The sequence below is a fragment of the Macaca nemestrina genome, chromosome 15, assembly GCF_043159975.1.
Source record: "Macaca nemestrina isolate mMacNem1 chromosome 15, mMacNem.hap1, whole genome shotgun sequence".
NCBI classification, from domain to species: domain Eukaryota; kingdom Metazoa; phylum Chordata; class Mammalia; order Primates; family Cercopithecidae; genus Macaca; species Macaca nemestrina.
The window spans coordinates 82,489,141-82,515,537 of NC_092139.1; the positions used below are offsets into that span (position 1 = coordinate 82,489,141).

A 26,397-nucleotide genomic window follows, 5' to 3' on the forward strand; every position below is an offset into this window, starting at 1 on the left:
ATTACTTTTCTCCTATATTGTTTTTCTAAGACTCTTTATATAAATACAATGGTCCACTTGGCAGTGCACAGTAAGTCCCATATTTCATCTTTTTTTCTCTATTCTGTTAAAAAAATTTGTTTTCATGACTCAGTATTTATAAGTACAATGTCATCAATTGTCTATTTTTTTCCACTTTATTAAGTCTGCTTTTGTGATTATTGATTAAATTTTTAATATAGTTATTGTGTTCTTCAGATTCACAATTTCTGTTGATTTTTAAAAATCTTTTTATTGATATCTCATTTTCTTCATGCCTCACATCTTCTAATATTCTTTTTTTGTCTATGTTCTGTTTTGTTCATTAAGCAGTTTTTTCTAATTACATTTGATTGAAAACTGCACCGAATGCTAAATGTCCACCTCTATAATAAACAAATACAGTAACAGTAACTTACGTTAAACAAAACATACTTCTGATAGCCATTATTTTTCTGATTGGGACAATTTTATAGTTTTTATTTTGTCACAAAAATAGGAATGTACATATGCAAAGGCTCAAAATAGGCTATCTTTTTAAACAAAAAGACAAATGATTCACAAAAGATTATGAATAGAACATGTAACTAATTGATACAAATCTAATAGGATTTGTTAAAATCAGTCACATCCAATACATGTGAAGTGTTCTTGTATAAAAAACCACTTGAAGAAAAGAAGACTTTATCAGTATCTAAAAAAGTGGATTTTTTCATAGACAATCTGACAAGTTGCATTAAAAGTGTTTCCTGTGACATTAGGAAACACCTTTTTTTTTTTTTTTTTCTTGCATTATCGGATGCTTTTACTGAACTTACAACCAACTTGCCCACTCAGTATGCAGTTCAGATGTGAGAGACGCTTCTCTGTACAGGAGCCGGTACTGTCTTCAATCCTGTGCATGCAGGTGTCTACCACAGGCAAACAGCTTACTCCACATTTTCTAGTAATGTAATCTTCCTATTAGCAAAAAGCGACAACCAGTCCCTGTAGACTGAAGGACTCAAGTCACAGGATGGGGATTTCTTCTTCATGGTTTTTATTTTGATGTTTGAACTCTTGATGCAACATTCTAAGCAAGGTGTTCAGGACCTGCTGTGGCCAAGGGACTGATAAAGGAAAAAGTTCTATTTATTATTTGTGATTTGATGCACAGGTGAAAAACTTAACACACAATAACAGAAGTTGATCGTTAATAAATCACACCCTAGTCTTTCAGAGCTTCCATAAGCAAACGATATCTTCAGTTTTCCAGCTCTTGTAGTTTTAACACTGCAACATCAATGATGTATATTTCCAGAATCAGCTAAAAAGACCGTCAGATTCTTTTTCTCTTATTTCATCTATTTGTCACTGTCTCTTTTTCCCAAGTGTATCTGAGTGATAATCTGCCGGCATTCTCTGCAATTTCTCATTGGGGTGTTCTTGATTGTCCCCGTGTTTTGTGGGCTGGTTGGGAGAGGGCGGTTGGGAAGGATGTGCCACTGTTGGGAGGTTGTGAGTCACTGGGATGCCTCCGGGGATGATCCTTCCATGGCTGCAGGAAGTCCTCCTGAAGCCACGCCCACGATGCTTGAATGAATTGCTTGCTGGTCTGCTACTGACCAAAGCGCTGATGTGACAAAGAATTCCTTGTTCACACAGTTTCTGAAGCTTCCTGGCAGGCGACCTGTGATGGCCCAGTGGATCTCGGTGGCAGCTGCCTCCATCATCTCCAGTGACACTTGCTGGCTGTTGCAGGTAGTGTGAGGAGTACAGATGAGATTCGGGGCGTCTTTCAATGGACTCTGAGCAAAGCTAAAGGGCTCCGACTCATTCACGTCCAGGGCTGCCCCTTGTATCCTGCCCTCCTTGAGGGACTGTGCGAAGGCCTTCCCGTCTACCAGGCCACCACGGACTGCGTTCACAAGGAATGCTCCCTGCCTCATCTGCTTTATGGTAAAGTCATTGATGAGGTGGTGGTTATATTCGTTGAGATTGCAGTGCAAGAAGACGCAGTCACTCTGACACAGCAAATCCTGCAGGGTGAAGACCCTCTGCATGCCCAGGGACCCCTCGATCCCATCCTGCAAGTAGAGGTTGTAAAATATGACGCTGAATCCAAAGGCCTTGACTGGAACTGCAAACGCCTCCTGCGTGCCACCGAAGCCGATGAGGCCCAGTGTCTCCCAACCAACGCAGGCCGCTCCCGAGGCCACCTCTCGGATCTGCTCCACACTCTGACCCCACGTGCCTTCCCGCAGTGCCTGGTACAGCCAAGTGTTCCTCCAGTACATATTGAGGATGTGGCAGATGGTTGTCCGCTGTCTCTTCCATGGCTATAGACGGGATGTTGCACACAGCAATTACGAGCTCACCAGCAGCCTTGATGTCCACGTCGTCGTGTAGCAGGAGGAGCCACAGACAAAACTCCTCAGACACTGGATTAAAGAAGGAAGAGGTTTTTTATTCAGCCTGGAGCCTCGGCAGACTCGCCTCTTAAGAGCTGAGCTTCCCAAAAAAGAAATACTTGGCCTTTTTAAAGGCTTACAACTTTAAGGGGTCCACGTGAAAGGGTCGTGATAAATCGAGCAAGTGTGGGAAACGTGACTGGGGCCTACATGCATCAGCTAAGAGAACAAAAAGTTTTACAGTGTTCTGTTTTTTTTGTTTTTTGTTTTTTGTTTTTCATACAGTGTCTGGGATTTACAGATAACACAAGTAGTTCATGTCAGGGGTTGATGTTATTATTATTACTTTTTTTAACTCCTAGGGCCGGATGGTGGTGCCAAGGTTGTCTGGCTATTTATGTTACTTTTGTTTCTTTCTCTCTTTTCTCCTGTCTTGTGAACTAAGCAAGGTGGGGGGAGGAGGGCAGTAGGAGTAGTAGTGGTTTCCTTCCTTATTCCCCACTTTGAGAATTTTCAGTAATTAGTGGGAGTTCTCAGTTTTATTTTTACTTTCTGAGTCTTTTTGCGAGACAGAGCGATAGTGTTTTATGTAATACACTTGTGCTGAAGTTTTCTGATGAACTGTGGTAGCTACGATACCTTTTATCATTGGAAGGAACAACTGTAATACACAGGGGAGCAGCAAGCAAGTTTCTATTACCAGTGATATAATTATAATGAGGGTTTTAAATTTTTATAGCTGGAAACTATTTTCTAAATGAAGACCTAGGATCAAACCTGTGTTAAACCTGTACAGGCACATGTATCAACTTTGTCATGTTCTAAGCAGGTTGGTTTTGTCACTGGGTCTGAAAAGCTTTTTCTTAGTGAGTAACACAGTATTTTTTAATAACAGAAGTTTTTAAGAGCCAGATGCTTGAACTTGGGGCATCTGTTTGGGGAAAGGGTTAGTTAAAGTAATCTTGAGGCATTAACTCTTTTGCTTCTCAAGTCCATTGGTCTCTTATATTAGCCTTTTAATAAATATAACATGAAGAAACATCCAGGCTGTCAGCAATGTTTTCAGCCAACTGAGGAAATAGGTTTTTTCTGTTTTTGCTAAAGGAAGAGTTTCTGGTAACTTCTGATTTATATGTTTAAAGAATGACTGAAAGACCTTGCGATTGTTGCTGGGCTGGACGGGTCTGGGTTTCCTAAGCAGTACGTGTACAGTGGGGACACCTTACATAGGTGTTTCTTCTAGCATGGTTATGGGGGGGTAACAACAACAAAACAATGTACAGCATATTCATATCCCACAAGGACAAAAGCGGTCCTTACCTGGGAAGAAGATTGAACACAGTGACAGAACAATAGGAAAAGAGTTAGTATTGCAGGAAAACTATTAAGATTTTTAACTACATTTACTTGCTAGATGAGTTCTCAAGCTTCAGCTGTGCGTAGACTGGTCAGCCTCCAGAGTGACCAGAACAGGGCTGTCGTCCTCAGCAGCAGCTTGGTCTCATCTCAGGATCAGCCGGGTTGGATGATCTGTGTCCTGTTGGCCGATCCACTTGTCCTGAGCTGCCGGTGTTAGCTGACTGTGGTGGATCCAAGACGCAACACCTGCAAATTTAACAGCAGTGGAAGTGGACAAGGTTACAGTATAGGGCTCATCCTATATGGGTTGTAGAAAAATTAGGTTTTAGTTTAAACAGAGTCACTAGATTTAAAGCGGTGTCAGGCTTATAGACATTTTCATTTATTTAATTATGAACACTATGGTTATGTTTTTAAACCTGCATTTTATTTCTTAAGGTTAATTTCTTTAGTTTCTGGAGGTCATCTTTAACTTATGATTTGGGGGTAGCCGACCAAACAAAATCTTATAGGGCAAATACCTAGTTTGTTTGGTGAGGGTGCACCTGACTTGGAGGAGGACTATAGGCAAAAACCTGATTTTAGTTTAAATGAGCAAACAAGCACTAGCATGTACCAATAGCTTCCAGCATAGGGCAGTTCTGTAAAGTCTATAAGCAAGTTTTCACAAGGTATGGCTCTTTTTCCTGTTTGTTTCTTAGAGGAGGGGTTTTTCTCCCCCCAACCCCCCTTTGTAACTCTATTTAGTGGCTTAGCCTTCAGTGAGAAATTGGAATCCAGATACGGCAGAATCTTACTGCTTTTAACTTCTTTTTTTTTTTTTTTTTTTTTTTTTTTTTGAGACGGAGTCTCGCTGTGTCGCCCAGGGTGGAGCGCAGTGGCCGGATCTCAGCTCACTGCAAGCTCCGCCTCCCGGGTTTTTAGGCCATTCTCCTGCCTCAGCCTCCCGAGTAGCCGGGACTACAGGCGCCCGCCACCTCACCCGGCTAGTTTTTTGTATTTTTTAGTAGAGACGGGGTTTCACCGTGTTAGCCAGGATGGTCTCGAACTTCTGACCTCGTGATCCGCCCGTCTCGGCCTCCCAAAGTGCTGGGATTACAGGCTTGAGCCACCGCGCCCGGCCTGCTTTTAACTTCTGTGACCATGGGCTCCTGGGAGCCTAATGAGAAGGTGCGTAGTCTGCCCTAGTCTTTATATTCTTCAGCTCCTATCAGTCTGATCAGATCAGTATTTGGTTCCTCCAAGGTGCAGCAGCCCTTGGCTGATGGCCTCTTTTTCTTGTGGCCTTGGCCATTTCCTTTATTGTCTTTTTGAACATTTACCCTTCTAGTGTCCTTTCTTTTTACATCTCACACATTAATCTCTCTCTAGCCTTGTCTAGCTCTTGAATCCTTGCCTAATGTGCCTTCTTTCATATCTACATCCACGTCCATGTCCTCTCACATTGCTAATTTCTCTTTTTTTACACTTACTCTTGGTCTTTTTTTTTTTTTTTTCTGTTGCTCTTTCCCAGTTTTGTTTCTTGGTTACAGTTAACATACACCTCGATGGCCACTTTTATAGACTAGGTGGTATTCATGCCTGCAGCTTCTGCTTGATGTTACCATGGGCTTACTTTAAAAATGAAATATTCACTATATACTGATTTTCAGCAGTCTCAGGGTTAAATGGGGGGTAAAGCCAGAATGCTTTATAGAGTCTCTTATAAAACTGACTTAGGCTCTTGTCAGCTCCTTGAAGCATTCCTAGAATCTTTTTTATATTACTTGCTTTTTTCTACCAACTCTTAGCCTCTGCAGAAGTGCTTCTCAGTACCTCTGCAAATGCTGAAGCTGAGTTGCATTCTCTGGGTCTTTTTTCCCCCTTTTTCCTACAGTTTAACAGGCTTTTTTCTTTATATAATTCTCCATGCACTTGGAGGGCTACACAGGCATACCGAGAGTCAGTGTAAATGTTTACACTCTTACCTTTACTGAGTTCTAAGGCCTGAATTAAAGCAATGAGCCCAGCTTAACGACAGTGTTCCAGGGTTACCACCTCATATTCTGCACATCTCTCTCCTTGTGGGTTGATGAAGCTGTTCCCATCCACGCATAGCTCCTAGTCTACTGATGCCCAAGGCTTGTACCAGAGTTCAGGTCTGCTAAAGTAAACTTGAGTCCAACACCTCTACACAGTCATGCTCGACTAGGGCTCTAGCTGCCAGGAGCAAGGTGGTGGGGTTTAGGGTGTTTCCAGTTTAGTAAATCAATGATTGAAAAGGGCTGATAGATGAAAGTCTGTTGCTCCCCACCGGATGTGTGCCTGGTCATTATAATAGACAGGTCCTCGCATCTCCCTGAGAGGCATTTGCATAGCTTGAGCAAGACCAGCTCTGAGATGGCCCACTTGACTATCTTAGCTTCCTTGGCCTCTCAAGGCTCTGATCCCCCCCTTTGAGGTGAAACCTGGGGCGTGTTAGCTCCTGAATCTCATTTCTGAGGGGCTGTTGGCCTCAGTAAAGCGGGGTAGGCTTGCACATATGGAGAAACAATTTCTATGATCTCTGGCAGCTCTCACAAAACTAGCTTCTCTTGCTGTTTCTGGGACTCCCTTTTTAACTCCGTGTCTGCTGGTGAAGCTGCTCTTACTTTTCCTTTTGGCTTTTTTGCAATAAGCTGTTAAACAGGGCTAAATTTATGCTGGTTTTGTCTATATTATATTTAACCGTGAGTCAATATAAAGGAATTTGATCTAGATACCCTGGTTGTCCTCCGATCCCTGTCACCACCTTAAATACATGGCCAATTGTTCCTTGTCTATAGTTCCTTCAGTGGGACATCCAACACCAAAAGAGGGCAGTTCTAATTCACACAGAGATCTTAACCTCTAAGGGGTTAACTTAACTCTATAATCTCCTGCAAAACCTTTCTTAAGGTTCTGTAACATGCATTTTAATAGAGTAAGTTTTGATGATTTGATGACTTTCCTTTTATTTTTTATTTATTTATTTTTTTTTGAGACGGAGTCTGGCTCTGTTGCCCAGGCTGGAGTGCAGTGGCCGGATCTCAGCTCACTGCAAGCCCCGCCTCCCGGGTTCACGCCATTCTCCTGCCTCAGCCTCCCGAGTAGCTGGGAGTACAGGTGCTCACCACCTCGCCTGGCTAATTTTTTTTGTATTTTTAGTAGAGACGGGGTTTCACTGTGTTAGCCAGGATGGTCTCGATCTCCTGACCTCGTGATCCGCCCATCTCGGCCTCCCAAAGTGCTGGGATTACAGGCTTGAGCCACCGCGCCCGGCCTGACTTTCCTTTTATTTTTTTTGAAATTTTTCTGTTTGAAATGTTTTAACACAGTTCCAAGTGGAGTAGGTTTGTGTCTGACCTATTTTTTCTCCCGAGACAAAACAACATTCACATTACCAGAAGGAAAGGGTAAAAAATCACTCACTCATCTAATTGACAGTAAATCAAAATCAAAACTAAAACCAAAGTGTTGTTAAAGGCACACCTGTTTGTCAAGCAATTTAAGCCAAACCAAAATCAGAACCAAAACCAAAGTGCCAATAAAGGCATGCCTGTTTATCAAGCAATTCAAGTCAAGTCAAAATCCAAACTAAAACCAAAGTATCAAGCAATTAATTCAAGTCAAGTCAAAAACAAAAACCAAAGTATCAAGCAATTAATTCAAGTCAAGTCAAAAACAAAAACCAAAGTGCCAGTACAGCCACGCCATGGGTGATCAGGCCGTGCTTCCACTCAAATGGAGTGGGCAAGTTCCAAACCCCAGTCTTACCAAGTTTCAGATGTCTGGACTTAAATTGTCAGTTCCTTCCCGGTGTTCAGCCACTGTGTTGATCCTCCACGGGGGCCTGCTGTGCACTGCTCTGAGGAGAGTTCCACCAGGGCAAATGCCTACTGGGAGCGTTCTCAGGATCCGCATCGCTCAAGCTGGCCAGAGTCCCCCGCAGGGATGCTCTACAGGGCAGGCATAAGCTGCCTAAGGGGCTGCCTCCACCGTGCATAATCAGCTGCTTCCAGGTCAGGGAACCAAGAAATGTAGCAGGAGGAGCTGCAGACAAAACTACTCAGACACCGGATTAAAGAAGGAAGAGGTTTTTTATTTGGCCGGGAGTGTCAGCAGACTCGCGTCTTAAGAGCTGAGCTCCCCAAAAGAGAAATACTTGGCCTTTTTAAAGGCTTACAACTTTAAGGTGTCCACGTGAAAGGGTCGTGATAAATCGAGCAAGCATGGGAAAACGTGGCTGGCACTTACGTGCATCAGCTAACAGAACAGAAAGTTTTACAGTGCTTTTTTTTTTTCATACAGTGTCCGGGATTTACAGATAACATAAGTAGTTTATGTCAGGAGTTGATGTTATTATTATTACTTTTTTTAACTCCTAGGGCCGGGTGGTGGTGCCAAGGTTGTCTGGCTATTTATCTTACTTTTGTTTCTTTCTGTTTTTCCTCCTGTCTTGTGAACTAGGCAAGGTCGGGGGAGGAGGGCAGCAGAAGTGGTAGTGGTCTCCTTCCTTAGTCCTAGCCACTGCCCACCCACACGATCAGTCTGAGGGCCTTGAACTTTTCCAGGCCCTCCCTGGTGAGGGTGATGGTGTGGTACATCATGGTGCCCACGGCTCCATTTAGAACCTTCTCGTGAATCTCCTGCCTGGACTGTGCATCACACAAGGCCACGGTGGCCAGGTCCTTCAGGATGGGCATGTACACAGTGCAGTCACAGCCGTGCAGCAGCGCCACCACGGGGCGGGGATGCAGGGGGCCTTTTGTGATCTGGGGACCAATTCCTTCACAAATTCTGTCCAATCGCTCTCTTTTGATTTTGTGCTTGTCCACAAGGGCCATTCTTCACCAAACTTTGCAACTCTCAGATCAAAAGGCAAAGCAGTCCTCTAAGAACTTACGGGAACTCGCAGGAGTCTGCGTGCATGATGCCACTATGAACCCAATATAAATTTGTTCACAAACTCTATAGTTCACACGATGGGCTGTCCATCTTTTTAAGGGAATACAGCTTCATTGGTTGAAAACCATTTAAGGTGATGAAACCCGTTTGCTTGCAACTCAGCCACCATCGCGCAATCAACAAATCTCATCATGACCCCAGTTCTGGAGCGCCCGGAGTCCGCGACCACTGCCGGTGGAGGCGGCTTTGGCCCGGTGCAGCCAGGTCCCTGCTCCTGCTCTGAGCTTTGGGCATGGGCTGGGGGTCCACCTGGGTGTCCCGCACGGTCTCGAGGCTCCTCCCTTGCCAGGGCCCCGGGGACTGGAGGAGTGCCGGTCTCATTAAGGAGCTTTGATAATTATTTTGATTTTTTAAATTATATAATGTAACAACAACAACAACAATAACAACAAAAGAATAAACCTGCAAATTTTGACCTTTAAAGGTCAACAAAGATTTTAAAAGCTAAATATTTGTAGGTTTATTTTATTTCTTCAATTGGGACATGTTTTCTGACTTCTCTGTATGCCCCCCAATCTTCTGATGATACTCAGAAATTTATAAAACAACTGTGTATTGTAGTATGTACAAACTTTCTTACTACAAGATAATACAGCAATCAGTGAGGCTGTACATTTTGGTGCTTCATTAACAGGGTCTTCGATGTGTCTTCTCTGGGCTTGTGTGTGTATTTTTAAGGTACAGGTATTTTTCCCATTGTTTTCCAGACACTGTAGTCCTTTGCTTCCGCAGTTGATTGCAGTGTTTGTTTCTCGGATGCTGTGATAAGCATGCAACTTCTTTTCTCAGTAGTCATCAATTGTCATCCTCACTACTCGATCATTTCCTTTAGCACTCCCTATTGGAGGAGACAGAATCTAGTCATCATCAGCAATAGCCCAAAAAAGCCAAACCTTTGAAAATATGTTTCACTGTTCTCATTCTATACTGAGGGAAATACTAAAAGTTGAACATTTTCTCTTGAGCCCAATTGCTGTTTTGGGAAAGAAGAAGGAATGTGATAAATATAAGCCAGACCTGGTTGCTTTGTATAGCAAGTTTTTCCAACCCACCTTATTTTGTGGTTGTTATGGTTCTGTTTTGTTTTAGGCTTTTAGCAGCCTGCAGTCATACATTTATGTTCTGTCTCTAGTAATAAGTGGAAAGGGGGATGAGGAAAGGGCCTTACTGGTTCACTCAGCAGTTGAGTGACACTGGTGTTATCAGTGATGCCGGAGATAGAGACTAAGAACTCGTGGCTGTATTCTCCCTTGGATGCCCCTGTTCTACAGTAAAGGAAATATCTTTGGAATGTAAAAAGACAGAGAATAGTAGGTATCACCCCAACAGGAAAGAATGAACAAATAACAAAGATGAGAGGTGCAAAGGCCAAGGGGGAAACTTTAAAAATGTGGTGTTGGAGGTTCCACTTCAATGAAATTGGTTCTGGAAAATCCTAGATTTACTTCTTTTGCTACCACAGATGGAAATTTTCTACTCTATGCTTACTATGCCCTTCAATATTCTAAGGCTTCCCTTGTGCCTCCACTAATCTTCCAGGGCGTTCACGGTGAGAGCCAAAGTTCTCCTCTTCTTTCCGTTATTCTGGTGAAGGCCTTGTGGTCTGAGTGCTTTTCCATTGTTTTGGGGGATCTGGGGAAATCTGCATATTTTGCGAGATTTCCATATTAAGTTATTTTGTAAAAATCTGTGCCTCATGTCAGAAGTTTATGAGAGTAAAAGTGCAGATATTGGGGTTTGGTTCACGTATTTCAGAAATACCAAGGACAAATGTTTCTGCTTCATAACTTTCAGTCCTATGACTTCAAATGTGATCCTGCAAAAAAATCAGAAAAATCTTTTGTCAGAGCCCAAAGCAACTCAGCATATGATAAAGTTGAATCTTCTGTTTCACTTTACTCTTTTTGTCATCTCTGGTAAGGTAGATCAAAAAGTTTTCTTTTCCTTAGTAGGAACTAACTTAGAAATGTGAACTCCCTAGGCCAAGCCCCTCACCTGAGGAATAGTTTATTGTATCTACTCATCTCAAAGAATTTTTAAAGACCTTAATGCCATAGAAAAACTTAGAAACTTGCCAAGAATAGAATAAATTCTTAATTGTTACATTATTTCTTAATGAGTTATTTTATTAATTAATTGTATATAAAGCTTAATGGGACTACTATCTGTACATTTTGCCTCTCCTATTTTTATTTATGCCAAGTTAGTCCATAATTTTAGCTTCAGGGGTTTCAGAATAGCATACTTGAATTTATGTGTTATATAAAAAGTGAATTAGATAGTATGCACATCACATTAAGAAAAGTTTTCATTTGTGTGTCTACGTTTACTGCATAGAAAAACTTATCATTAGTGTTTCCATTTACTTTCCTCAGCATTTATCTGAATGACAGTATAATTTATTTCTAATTGCTTATTATATAGTAGTGTTCCATAGCACATTTTCCAATATTCATGTTGTTCCCATATTTTAAAATGCAAGGCTTTTCTTTGCTTTTAAAAAAATAAATTATAGGCTGGTGTAGTGGCTCACGCCTGTAATCCCAGAACTTTAAGAGGCTGAGGTCAGTGGATCATGAGGTTAGGAGTTCAAGACCAGCCTGGCCAACATGGTGAAACCCCGTCTCTACTAAAACTAAAAACAAAACAAAACAAAACAAAACAAAATAGCCAGGTGTGGTGGCGGGCACCTGCAATCCCAGCTCCTTGTGAGGCTGGGGCAGAGAACTGCTTGAACCTCAGAGGCAGAGGTTGTGGTGAGCTGAGTTCTCACCACTGCACTCCAGCTGGGTGACAGAGTGAGAATCTGTCTCAAAAAATACAATAAAATAAAATAAAATAAAAAATAAATCATAGCCTTTCCATTTGTATAAAAAGAAGAGTAATATATTAAGAACATAATAAAAAGTGTCTGTAATATCATTGAAATCTTTTTTAAAAATTTTCTTCTAAATGCTCTTTATGGGAGATGATAATGCATTTGTTGTGAAATTTTGTTACTCTAACCATACGCTAATAATTCAAAATCTGCTCTTTATGGGTGCCCAGTTATGATTGAACATTGTAGTTATCTAGAAAGAGTCTTCTTCACTCGTATGCTTTTTTTAATTTGGTATTTCACAGGTTAATGTTTATTTAATTTTGTTTTGTAATATTTTATATTCCTGTATTTCCTTGTTAGGATAGGCTGCCTTACATCATTTAACTGTATTTTTAGATTCTGCCTATATATTATAATTTTGTATGACTATATCCAACTGTGTACACTTTAAGAGGGTATAGAAAAAAAGTCAAATATGAATCAACCATACATCTATTGCCAACATAATTCTCTGTTCGTCTATCTGTATAAACATTGCTAACACTTTATTTATTACTTGTGTATTTCTTTTATTAGTTGGTAGTCAATTTTTTTTAAAATCCTCTTTGGGTGAGTAGTTGTGGAAATTGTCCTAATTTTCACATCTATGTATTAATGAATCTCTATTACTTTTGTGTGAAGAAAACACTTCTGTGATTTGAAGGTAATTTTTTTTGACCTCTGAACTTTTTATTGGCCTCCTGCTCCCCAAAGGGACCTTGCTTCTGCTGGCTCAGTACCTCAAAACGGCGGTGTTGTTGGTCTCAGACACCACTTTGCTCTCCACTGTCCTGCGGGTGGTGGTCTTTTGGATGCTTTGCAAGTATTTGCTGCTGTTCAGAGCATCACCAAGACTGAAGTCCTCCCCGTCTTCTAGCAGGTGGCAGTAGGTGGCAATCTCAGCCTCCAGCTTGACCTTGATGTTTGGCAGGGCCTCGTGCTACTGGACCTGATGCACCTCTTCCCGGCTCTGTGCCAGCTCTGACTCCAGGTGCAGCATGATCCTGTTGAGCTGCTCCATCTGCATCTACCTTCCTCAGGCTGTTCTCCGAGCTGGCCTTCAGATTTCTCATCGAGTCCAGGTCGATATCCAAGGAATGGCCTATACTTCTCAGCTCCCTGAGCATCATCTCAGCAGCTCCGATCTCAGGGGACTGCATGGTGACCACTGTGGTCCTCTCCACAGTCTGCTGGGACCAGTACTTGTCAAGCTCCTCTCAGTTTTTCTGAGCCATCTCGTCGTATTGGGCCTGGATGCCTGCCATGATCTTGCCAAGATCCTGAGACTTGGGGACGTCTACCTCCATGGTCAACCAAGAGCTGGAAATAAGGGCTTGTAGACCTTTAACTTCCCCCTCATGGTGCTTCATGAAGAGCAGCTCTTCCTTGAAGGCCTCGATATCTGTCTCCAGCAGCGGCTGAGTGACACTGATGTTATCAGTGATGTCACTCTCCACAGACTGGCACATCGCCAGCTTTGTCTCACACTTTACAGTCATCAGGAGCAAAATGGTCATTTTCAATCTCAAGGATGATGCAGGCACTGTCCACGGAGTTGGCAAAGATCTGAGTTCTCAGGTCCTCAATGGTCTTGAAGTAATAATGCCTTCAGTCTCTGACCTGGGGACACTTCTTCTCCGGGTGCTCCCGGATTTTGTTCTCCAGCTTCCGATCCTCAGTTTCCAGGCTCCTCACTCTGTCCAGGTAGGAGGCCAGGCAGTTGTTCAGGCCTTGCATGATCTCCTTCTCATTCTGGATACCCCTCTTACTCGCCAGACCCCTGGCAATCGCCGCAGCTAGGACCACAGACCCCAAGTTGTCGCGGAAGTTGGTGGAATGGGACACAGAAATCCAGGAGCCCCAGCCCCTAGCACCTGTATAGAAGCTGGCCGCACTGCTGACCTGCTGGCGCTTTAGCTGGGCGACCGGACAGATCCCAGGGACCCGCAGTTGATGGAGAAGGTGCGGAGCGAGTGGGGAAGTTCGCGCTGTCTGGGGAGGAAAGCGAGAGGAAAGAACTCAGGTTTTGCCGAGGACCTGAAGGTAATTATTGAAATGCATTATAACTCTGTCTCCCTTAGGTATTATTGTTGTTTACATTGTTACAAGAAACACATAAAATTGGCAATTATTTGCAATTTTACAATAATTTACAGTGATAATAATTATATAGTTTAGACTTATTAAGCATATTGACATTATGCGAGGTATCTCTAGAACATTTTTATCTTACAAAATTAAAACTCAATACACTTGAAACCACTGCCCATTTTCTCCTTCGTTCAGCCCTTTACAAATGCCATCTTATTCTCTGTTTCTAAGGGTGTTACTACTTTAGATATTTCATACATGTGGATTCACATAGTATCTGTCTTGTAGCTGGCTTAGTTTATTAACATAATGTCATAAAGATTGTATTTTTATTGTATATAAAAGGTTTTCTGCTTTTCAAAAACTGAGTAATATTCTATTGTTTTTATATTACAAATTGTATTAATTCATTCATTAGTTAAAGGCAGTATGGATTGCTTTAACCTATTGATTTTTGTAAGCGAAGCTACAATAAATATGTGAGAGTTTACATCATTTTGTGTTGTTTTATTAGTCTAGTTGTCTGTTTTTATGCCAGTAACAAACTATTTTGATTACTGTAGATTTATAACTTGTTTTGAAATCAGGAATTGTAATGCTTCCACCATTTTTCTGTGATCCCTTGAAATTCTGTATACTTTGGGGAGTCACATTTTCTGTTTCTGTCAAAAATAAAATTAAGAATTTCATAGGGATTGTGTTAAATCTGTAGGTCACTTTGGGCATTATGGACAAGTTTAAAATATTAAGTTTTCTAACTCTTGAACAAAAGCATGTTGAAGAGTAAATTGTTTAATTTTCATGTATTTATGAACGTCATGAATTTTCTTCTGTTATTGATGTCTAGTTTAATACATTTTGGCCAGAAATTATAGCATGCAACATTCAATATTATCTTATACTTTAAGGTCTAGGGTAAATGTGCAGAATGTGCAGGTTTGTTACATAGGTATACGTGTGCCATGTTGGTTTGCTGCATCCATTAACTCATCATTTACATTAGCTGTTTCTCCTAATGCTATTCCTTCCATAGATTCCCACTCCCAAACAGGCCCCAGTGTTTGACGTTCCCCGCCCTATGTCCACGTGTTCTCATTGTTCAACTCCCACCTATGAGTGAAAACATGAGATGTTTGGTTTTCTGACCTTCTGATAGTTTGTTAAGAATGATGGTTTCCACCTTCATCCATGTCCCTGAAAAGGACATGAACTCATCCTTTTTTTAAGGCTGTGTAGTATTCCATGGTGTATATGCACCACAATTTCTTAATCCAGTTTATCATTGATGAACATTTGGGTTGGTTCCAAGACTTTGTTATTGTGCATAGTGCTGCAATAAACATATGTGTGCATATGTCTTTATAGTAGCATGATTTATAATCCTTTGGTTATATGCCCAGTAATGGGATTGCTGGGTCAAATCGTATTTCTGGTTGTAGATTCTTGAGGAGTTGCCACACTGTCTTCCACAATGGTTGAACTAATTTACACTCCAACCCACAGTGTAAAAGCTTTTCTATTTTTCCACATCCTCTCCAGCATCTGTTGTTTCCTGACTTTTTAATGATCCCCATTCTAACCGGCATAAGATGGTATCTCATTGTGGTTTTGATTTGCATTTCTCTGATGACCAATGATGAGCAATTTTTCATATGTCTGTTGGGTACATAAATGTCTTCTTTTGAAAAGTGTCTGTTCATATCCTTTGCCCACTTTTTGATGGGATTGTTTGTTTTTTCTTGTAAATTTGTTTAAGTTCTTTGTAGATTCTGGATATTAACCTTTGGTCAGATAGGTAGATTGCAAAATTTTTCTCCCATCCTGTAGGTTACCTGTTCACTGTGATGATAGTTTTGTTTGCTGTGCAGAAGCTCTTGAGCTTAATTAGATTTCATTTGTCTGTTTTGGCATTTGTTGTCATTGCTTTTTGTGTTTTAATCATGAAGTCTTTGCCCATGGCTATGTCCTGAATGGTCGTTGCCTACGTTTTCTTCTAGGTTTTTATGGTTTTACATCTTACATTTAAGTCTTTAATCCATCTTGAGTTAATTTTTGTATACAGCATAAGGAAGAAATCCAGTTTCTGTTTTCTGCATTTGGCTAGCCAGTTTTCCCAGCAACATTTATTGAATAAGGAATCCTTTCCCCATTGATTTTTTTTGTCAGATTTGTCAAAGATCAGATGGTTGTAGATGTGTGGTGTTATTTCTGAGGCCTCTGTTCCATTCCACTGGTCTATGTATCTGTTTTGGTACCAGTACCATGCTGTTTTGGTTACTGTAGCCTTGTAGTATAGTTTGAAGTCAGGTCGTGTGATGCCTCCAGCTTTGTTCTTTTTGCTTAGGATTGTCTTGGCTATGCAGGCTCTTTTATGGTTCCATATGAACTTCAAAGTAGTTTTTTCCAATTCTGTGAAGAAAGTCAGTGGTAGCTTGATGGGGATAACATTTAATCTATAAATTATCTTGGGCAGTATGGTCATTTTCACGATATTGATTCTTCCTATCCATGAGCATGGAATGTTCTTCCATTTGTTTGTGTCTGCTTTTATTTCACTGAGCAGTGGTTTGTAGCTCTCCTTGAAGAGGTCCTTCATACCCCCTGTAAGTTGGATTCCTAGGTATTTTATTCTCTTTCAAGCAATAGCAAATGGGAGTTCACTCATGATTTGGCTCTCTGTTTGTCTGTTATTTGTGTATAAGAATGCTTGTGATTTTTGCACATTGATTTTGTATCCTGAGACTTTGCTGAAGTTGCTTATCAGCTTTAGGAGATTTGGGGCTGAGACGACGGGGTTTTCTAAATATACAATCATGCCATCTGCAAACAGGGACAATTTGGCTTCCTTTTTTTCCTAACTGAACACCCTTTATTTCTTTCTCTTGCCTGATTGTCCTGGCCAGGACTTCCAACACTATGTTGAATGGGAGTGGTGAGAGAGAGCAACCTAGTCTTGTGCTAATTTTCAAAGGGAATTCTTTCAGTTTTTGCCCATTCTGTATGATATTGGCTGTGGGTTTGTCATAAATAGCTCTTATTATTTTGAGATAGGTTCCATCAATACCTAGTTTATTTACAGTTTTTAGCATGAAAGGCTGTTGAATTTTGTCAAAGGCCTTTTCTGCATCTGTTGAGATAATCATATGGTTTTGGTTGTTGGTTCTGTTTATGTGATGGATTGTGTTTATTGATTTGAGTATGTTGAACCAGCCTTGAATCCCAGGGATTAAGCCGACTTGATTGTGGTGGATAAGCTTTTTGATGTGCTGCTGGATTCGATTTGCCAGTATTTTATTGAGGATGTTTGCATCGATGTTCATCAGGGATATTGGCCTAAAATTATCTCTTTTTTGTTGTGCCAGGCTTTGGTGTCAGGATGACGCTGGCCTCATAAAATGAGTTAGGGAAGACTCCTCTTTTTCTATTGATTGGAATAGTTTCTGAAGGAATGGTACCAGCTCCTCTTTGTACCTCTGGTAGAATTCAGCTGTGAATCCATCTGGTCCTGGACTTTTTTTGGTTGTTAGGCTATTAATTATTGCCTCAATTTCAGAATCTGTTATTGATCTATTCAGAGATTCAACTTCTTCCTCGTTTAGCCTTGGAGGGTGTATGTGTCCAGGAATTTATCCATTTCTTCTCGATTTTCCAGTTTATTTTCTTATAGGTGTTTATAATAGTTTTTTATTGCATCTATTTGATTTTTCTCTCTTTTCTTCTTTATTAGTCCTGCTAGAGAGGTCTATTTTGTTGATGTTTTCAAAAAACCAGCTCCTGGATTCATTGAGTTTTTGAAGGGTTTTCTGTAACGTTCAAGTTTTTAAAAATTCTGTTAAAAATTGTTTTTTGGCCTAATAGTTATTTTTAGGACAATGTTTTATGAACTTTTGAGAAGATTGTGAGTTTTGTTGTTGTGTAGAGTGGTCTCTATGCATCTGTTACATCTAACTGCTTTAAAGTATTTTCATGTCCTCTGTTTTCTTTTTAATATTCTATCTGGCTTATTATTAATTACAGAACTCATGTATTAAAATATTGTATTCAGTATATTGCTGTTTTTTGCTTATGTTCTGTCAAGATATTACTAACATATTTTAAAATCCTCATGTGAGGTGTATATATGTGTTTGTGTATACATAATTAGATATATACACACAATTATATAAATGTACATAATTTGCATAGGTTTCCAGTGAATAAACTATTTTATTATTTTGTCCTTTATTTTCTTTGACAGTTTTAATTTATAGTACATTTTATAAACTAAGACAGTTATTTAAAAAGTATTTTTCATAATATAATTGTGACATAGTCTGTCCTCATTTGGTTATCATTTGCATAAAATTTTTTTGCTGCATCTTGCCACTTTTAGTCTGTTTTTGTTACTATATAGTATGATGGCTTATATCTGTAATCCTAGCATTTTAGGGGATTGAAGTGGGAGGATCACTTGAGCCCAGGAGTTGGCGACCAGCCTGGGAAACAAAGTAATACCATGTCTCTAAAATAAGTAAGTAAGTAAGTAAATAAATAAATAAATAAATAAACAAGGTCTCCTGTACACAGATGTAGTTAGATTTTCTTTTCTTTTCTTTTAAATCTCTGTACTCAATTTATGACTTTTGGTTGAGAAGTTTAGTTTGTGAGTAGTTACATAATTTCCTGCATTTGAAGGAATTAATTTTTGACAATTTGTGGAGTAAAAGGTAAATATTAAATTTTAACTCAATTGAACATGGACATGAACAATGGTCACCAAGTCCTGGAACAGGTTGTGTGAGACTCTTGAGGCGTTCATCCAGTGCTGTTTCGGATAAATCTTTATTTCAATTTATTCCTACATGTTAGCTATTGAAAAACAATAGACAATTACAAGAAACAAGTTGACTTTTTTGTATTTTTTGAGTCCAGTCATGAAGGACCCTCCTGACTGGACTTCATGTCAAATAACTCATTACAAAAAGAGCTAGGGTTCCAGACTGCACCAAAGCTTCATGAGATATCTCCTCATCTGTGCACGGACAAGTGGCCACTTCTGGAGCCCAGGCTGTTGCTTCCCAGTCTAGTGGTGAATCCTCCATAGTCTGGCGAGTATAAATATATGTATCTCTTTTCCCTTCTCCCCTTGCAATTGCAATTTGCTTGTTGTATCATTTGCTGATTATATCTGCATTGCCATTTACGTGGGATAAAGTTTGTTTACCCTTAAAGGTATTGCATGTGTGTGTCTTTTCTTCTGTTGCACGTTTCCCTCACAGAACATTTTTTGGCGTCACGAACAGGATCCGAAAGTGAACGCATGCCATTTTTTGGTTTCAGGGACCAGACTGAAAGCTTGGGGACTTCCCATATCCTGGGATAGAAACTCCCCCAGTTCTCTCCCTTGGTCATTGAATGGTCCAAGGGAACTGGCCTTTGCCAAAATTGGAAATCTAAGTTAGTGCATTTTGAACTACTGGCTGTGTGTGAGGTGCTGCAGGGAATCCTAGTTGGTAAATGGAATGCTGAGGGAATTTCCCAGTATGGATGGTGGTTGGTTACTGCTTATAAGTTAATGTGTCAAGATAGGGACTGGTTGCTACAAGAGAAATGTAAGCCGGAAAATGAAAATGCTAATATGACTTCCAGACTGGCCCTGGCACAATGCTGGGCCTACATTTTGACTGACCAGGATCACAGCTATTAGCCTATTGCTGAAAAAAGCAGCTGTCTGAGTGGCCCAGTCAGGGTAAAACTGAAGAACTAGTCGGGGCTTAGAGTGGGTAAAAACCCAAATCCTATCTCAAAGATGGGAAGTTAACCCTAGTAAAATTCAAGGACCTGCACAAACTGTAAAGTTTCTTGACATCCTATGGAATACAGGGAAACAGTCCATTTTACCAAAGGCTAAGGCTAAAATACTAGAATTTGCAACCTTACCACTGAAAAAGAGGTTCAAAATTTTGTTGGCTTGTTTGCATTCTGGAGACATCATATTCCCCACTTGGGTAACATTTTACAACCTCCACATGCAGTCACTAGAAAATGCTATGACTTTCAGTGGAGAGAGAAAGAGAGCATGGCTTTTCAACAAGCCAAACAAGCAGAGCAATTGGCCCTAGATCTATGGCCCTCACGGGATTGGCCAGTAGAACTGCAAGTAACTGTCCTAGATCAACATGCTAACCTTAGGCAGAAACAAAATGGGAAGAGAGTGCCTCTGGGGTTTTAGACCCAGAAGCTGCCTGAGGCTGGCACAACTTATACTCTCTTTGAGGAGCAGCTGTTGGCCTGCTACTGGACTTTACAGGAAACAGAACACCTTTGTTTTAATCATGATGTTTCTATGAGGCCCAAAATTCCTATTATGACTTGAGTCATGAGCTCTCTCAAAACTCATTGGATAGGGTACACTCAAGAAAGTGAATGGAAATGGTACGTACAATGGAAATGGTACGTACAAGACCATTTGGAACAAAAAGGGGTATCATGTTTACTGAAGATGTGAAAAACCTGCCAACTCAGGAAACCACCGAGCAAGTCCTGCAGATATGGAAGGAAACCTCCCCTGCCCAATGAGGCAAATCCTTTAAAGAACTAAGCCCAGAGTATCAGAAACACACTTGGTTTACTGATGGTTCTGCCAAATACATTGATGGGACCCAATGATGGGAGGCTGTGGCTTATAATCCTGTTAAAAAATAAACATTTCTGATGAAGGCAGGGGTGGAAGCAGCCAGCTGGCTGAACTAGTAGCCGTCCTCCAAGCTATTCAGGAGGAGGCCAGAGGGATTTGTTACTTGTATACTGACTCTTTTTCAGTAGCATATGGTCTTACTACCCAGATGCCCGAATGGCAATGAAACAAATGGTTAATTGGGAATAAAGAGGTCTGGAGAAAACACTACTGGGAAAATATCTGAATCTTGGTGCACACTACCATTATCACTGTTTTCCATATTGATGCTCATGCATCTCTGCTTTCTCTTGACAGACTATTCAATCAGCAGGCAGATCGACAGGCCAAAATTTCCACCATAAATGCAAACTTGAGTGTGGATGAATAGATTACATCACGTTCAAGCCTGGCAATTAGACACATTGTAATGTATGGTGGTATAATTGATAGTGATTACCGGGGACAGTTAAAGTTCACTTTATACAATACCACTCCAGATTCTTTTGCTACAAGACCACAGATGCGGGTTGGTCAATTGTCAGTGGTACCTTACTAACAATTAACCCCTGAGGAAATCTCTGCCTCAACAGAGGCTACACACATAACTGGGAGATTCAGATCCACTAGTACAGGACACTTAAATCCTGGAGCCAAAATATGGATACAGCGTCCATCACATAGGTGACATAGGTCACCCCTATGGCTGGTGACATTGTAGCTATGGGAGCAGAAAATAAAGGGGTAGTACAATTTCCTAAAGACGAAAAACAATATCATGTCCCCCTCCATTTTTGTTACTACAGAGAATAACCTGTCTGCTAGTAATCAGTACCTGGATCATCATGTCTGAGGCCGAGAATGAGTTCATCAACTGGGTAGCCACCGCTGCAACAAAAGCCAACCTCCGTCAATGTTGGCTATGCATCAAATTGCCAGAGGCCACAGGAAATGGACTACCTCGAAGAACTGTCCCTGCCAACATTTCTGAATGGCTATGTCGCTACCAGTGGGGCCACAACAACAACACTTGCAATCCAACCTGGACTTCCTTTGTGACTTTAATAACGTCTTCATACACTATAATTATAGTATAACCATTGCTGTCCCCTGGGGGGCCCTCTGGGTATGCAGATTCTATAGGTGCCCAGAGATATCTAATAATGCCACCTGTAGATAGGGCTCAGGAAGAAGAGGAGAGTCACTTAACCTAGAAGCTTGGCCCAGCTATGTGTCACAATCACTCTAGCGGGCAGGACCCAGGCATAAGATGAGAGTCACATCACATATTTCCTGGCCCAAAATCTGCACTTGGGACAGGTCCCAGGAAGAAGAAGAAAGTGACATCATCTAAATTCTGGGAATAGAGAGGTGTCACAAGAACCTTTGTGAGGTGAAATCAGGTACAAGATTCACATCACATGTGTGCTGCTGTCAACGAGGTTACTCTTCTTTCCACGGGCATGACTCAGGCCAAAGTGGAGAATCACATCACCTAAGTGCTGTGCCCAGAGACATGTTATAATCTTTTTTATGGGCAAAGCCCAGGTAAGAGAGAAGAGTCACATCAAATGATGGATGTGCTCAGAGATGTCTCACAATACTGCTTGTGGGCAGAATTCAGGCAGAAGACCCACATCATCTTGCTGAGCAATATGTTATGATGTCATAATACCCTCGTTGGCAAGACCTATGCTATGCAGAAGAGTTACATCACCTATGTGTTCAACCTAGACATATGTCACCATACACCATGTATGCAGGGCCCAGGCAAGAGAAAAGGCCACATCACTCAGTTCTGGCCCCAGCAATATATCACAATATCCCCTAAGAGGAGGTAACAGACAGGAGAGTTACATCACCTAAGTCAGAGGAGCAGAGCTATGTGGCAATGCCCTGTGTGTGTGGGCCCAAAAATAGAGGAGAGTTACGCCACCTGAAGACTGTACCCAGCTATAAGTCACTATGACCCCTGTGGGCAGCGCCCAGGCATGAGGGGAGAGTACCATCATGTAGGTGCTGTGTCAGGCTGTATTTCACAATCTCCACTACGGATAGGTCTCGGGGAGAAGAGGAGTGTCACATCATCTAGGTGATGGGTCTAGAGATATATCAAAATGACCCCTCTGGAGAGAGACCAGGATGCAGAATCACATGAACTGTGTGCTGGGCCTAGCAGTAACTTATTCTCCCTTCTGTGAACATGGCCAAGGCAGAAGATGTGGGTCACATCTTTAAGGTGATGAACACAGAAATATTTCACAAGGCTCCCTATAGGCAAGACCCAGGCAGGAGATTCCCTTCCCTCAGGTGTTGGGACCAGGAATATGTCACAATGTGGGGCTCGAGCAAAAAACAGAAGAAACATCACCTATTTTCTGGGTTCAGAATTATGTCACAATCTCTCTTATGGGTAAAGCCTTGGTTAAAAAAGAACAGACTTGTCAAATAGTTGACAGGCAGAAAGACATGTCACAGTGCCATATGTTACAAATTACTATAGGCAGGGTTCAGACAGGAGACTCACTTTGGTGTTGGGTCCAGTAATGTGTCACAATGCTTTCTGCTTGCAGGGCAAAGTCAAAAGAGTGATGTCACTTAGGAGTTGGACCAACCAATGTGTCACAGTCTCCTTCCAAACAAATCCTAAAAAACAAAAGATGAGTAACATGAGCTAGGTGCTGGGCAGAGTAATATGTCATAACCCCTTCTTTAAGCAGGGACTACTCAGGAGAAGAGAGTCACATCATATGGGTGACGGGCACATAGATATTTCACAATGTCCCCTTAGGCAAAGCTCAGGAAGGAGAAGTAGAGCATCTAGGTTTTGGATGCAGCAACATGTCACAATGGCCATTGTGGACAGGGCACAGGCAGAAGAGTCACGTAACCTGGATGTGGGGCCCAGCAACACATCACAATGCCCCTGTGAGTAGCACTAATGCAAGACAGAAAACTTACATTACTTACGTGCAAGACCAAGCGATATGTCCCAATGTCCCCTGTGGGCAGCACCAAGGCAAGAAATAAGAGTCACATCACCTAGGTTCTGGGTTCAGTGATGTATCAGAATCCCATTCGTGAGCTGGGCACAGGAAACAGAGCTAAAACACTCAGGAGCTGGGCAGAGATGTATGTTACAATCCAACCTGCAGAAAGCTACAGGGATGAGATGAACAATATCACACATGTCCAGATTCCAGGTATGAGAATTTGTGTGTTGGGCCTAAGTACACCAGTCCCGATCTCAACAGTGAACTGGATTCATAAATAAGCCTTCTCTGGCTGGCTGTGTCCCTTTAGGAGAGTTACAGTCTCACAGATGTAATGAATCTTGGGTTGAGAGTCACCAACCCACCTGTGGACAAGATCCATATATGAGAGTCGATTTTTTTCCCTTTTTTCCCCCTTGAGATGGAGTCTCACTCTATCACCACACTGGAGTGCAGTGGGGCAATCTCAGCTCAATGCAACCTCTGTCTGCTGGGTTCAAGTGACTCTCCTGCCTCAGTTTCCCAAGTAGCTGAGATTACAGGTACACTCCACCATGCCCAGCTAATTTTTATATTTTTAGTAGAGACAGGGTGGCCAGGTGCAGTGTCTCATGCCTATAATCCCAGCACTTTGGGAGGCTGAGGTGGGTAGATCACCTGAGGTCAGGAGTTCAAGACCAGCCTGACCAATATGGTGAAACCTCGTCTCTACTAAAAATACAAAAATTAGCTGGGTGTGCTGTCATGCGCCTGTAGTCCCAGCTACTCGGGAGGCTGAGACAGGAGAATTGCTTGAACCTGGGAGGCGGAGATTGCAATGAGCCTAGATTGTGCCACTACACTCCAGCCTGGAAGACAGAGCAAGAGTATCTCAAAATAATAATAATAAATAGTAGAGAGACGGGTTTCACCATGTTTGCCAGGATGGTCTTGAACTCCTGACCTCATGATCCGCCCACCTTGGCCTCCCAAAGTGCTGGGATTACAGGCGTGAGCCACCGCGCCCAGCCAGTTGTGTTCATTTTTGAGGATAATAACCTTTATTGTCACTAGAATGTGCATGAGTGTTGCAATCTCACCTGTCTGCTGGGCCCTGTTAGGACACTATGTACCTCCTGAGGGCCTTGTACACTATGAGTGAGACATAATCCACTCTGAGGTCTTCATGCTGACATGAACCTATGACCATACCTGTGGCTATAAGCCCAGGCATGAGAGTCAATCTGTCTCCAGCTGGGTGGATCCAGAGAAGAGGATCTTTACTTGGCTATAAACTGGGTTCAGAAATAAGCCACTATCCCAACTGTGACTGGATGTTGACATATGATAGTTACAATTCCAACTGTGGACTGCATTCAGGTATGAGATTTAGGACCTCCCCAATCACCTCTGTTCCTCTGTAAGAATGACAATCCTGATGATTGATGGGTGTGCATACAAAGAACACAATCTCACCTGTGTTCTGAGGCCTGTGATGACACTGTACCATCTGAGTGCTTTACATGATATGCAAGAGTGTTTATTTTCTCTGACCTTCATAGTAAGAGAAGACCCATAATTTTGCACTTTTTTAAAAACCTGGCTATGAGATAAAGTATCTCTCCTATTGGTTCGTTTAAGGTATGAAAGTCATTTTCACACCTATGTACTAGGCCAAAATATAAATCACAATCTCACATTTGGGTAGTCAGCAAGCAGGAAAGTCTCATCATCTGGGTCTGTGTCCGGGATATGTCACAGTCTTCCCTGAGGACAGGGACAAAGCAAGAGAGTCACATACCTAGTTATCTTAGTGTAGTCACAGCCTCACAAGTGTTTTGGATCTTGGTCAGGGAATCACAAATCCACTTGTGGACAATATCCACTTATGAGAGCCAGTTTTCCCAACTTTTGACTGCTTCTGGGCATGAGATTCAGAATCTGTTATGGGCTGTGTTCATGTGTGGGAGAATGACAATTTTTACTGATGGCTGGGCTCAGGCAGGAGCCTTTCATCCTGCAGGTTTGAGATAAATGACATGCCACAATACCCAAAATATGCTGGGTGCAAGCAAAAGAGGAAACTCATATCAGCTGGTTGCTAGGTCGAGTTATGTGTCACCGCCTCCCTTTTTGGCAGGGCTAAGGCAAAAGAGGAGAGTCAGAAATAAAGAAATGTCATAATGTCCCTGTGGGTAGGGCCTATGCATAAGAGTTGCATCACCTAGTCATTGGATCCAGCCATATATTACAATACACAATGTATACAGGGCCCAGGCAAGAAAGAAGAGTAATATCACATAGATACTGGGTCCAGCAATATGTCACAATATACCCTGAGGGAAGGCTCCAGGCAACAGTGTAACATTACCTAAGTGAAGTGCCCAGAGAGATGTTTCAATGCCCCTGCTGGGTAGGATTTTGAAAAAGGAGAAGTTACATAACCTAGGGGTTAGGCCTAGATATGTGTCACATTCATCTCCAAGATGGAGCCCAGACATTAGAGAAAAGTCACATGATGTAGGTACTGGGCAAAGTAATATGTCACAATCCTTACTGTAAGCAGGCCCTAGGAAGAAGTAGAGAGTCACATAGTGTAGATGATGGGCCCAGAGGTATTTAACAATGACTCCTGCAGGTAGGGACCAGGCAGAAGAATCACATCACCCATGTGCTGTGCCCAGTTATAAGTCACACTTCCTTCTGTGGGCATGACCTCGGCAGGGAGAAGAGTCACATCCTCCTAGTATTGGCCCAGGGATATGTCACAATCTCTCTTATGGGCAATGTTCAGGTAAGAGAGGAGAATCAAATCAAGTAGGTCAAATAAAGTAGGTGATGGACCCAGATGTATGTCACAATGCCTTCTGTGAACTTGATCCAGGCAGAAGATTCACATCAACTTGGTGCTAAGCCCAGCAACATGTCACAATCCCTTCTGTGTAAAGGGAGCAGGCAGGAGAAGAGAATCACATTACCTGACTGATGAGCAGAGAGATATGTCACAATGCCCCTTGTAGGCAGGGGCCAGACAGAGGAGTTACATTGCCTGGGTAGTGGACCCAGCAATATACCACGGTGTCCCAT

General features: G+C 41.8%; 1 long non-coding RNA gene and 1 pseudogene across 2 annotated transcripts; both read right to left on the bottom strand.

The window, feature by feature from the left end:
- Positions 1-1,368: 1,368 nt before the first annotated feature.
- Positions 1,369-8,611, bottom strand: LOC105466285 (C-terminal-binding protein 2 pseudogene; annotated as a pseudogene).
- A 1,663-nt stretch (positions 8,612-10,274) lies between these two features.
- On the bottom strand, positions 10,275-23,394 carry LOC105466291 (uncharacterized). 2 transcript variants are annotated; one of them, XR_011613825.1, is made up of 3 exons: positions 23,309-23,394; positions 22,866-22,984; positions 10,275-10,548 (listed from the first exon to the last, which is right to left on the bottom strand). It is a non-coding gene; the product is annotated as an uncharacterized lncRNA (long non-coding RNA). The 2 variants fall into 2 exon arrangements; XR_003014546.2 differs by lacking the exon at positions 10,275-10,548 and adding an exon at positions 13,514-13,584.
- Positions 23,395-26,397: the final 3,003 nt, after the last annotated feature.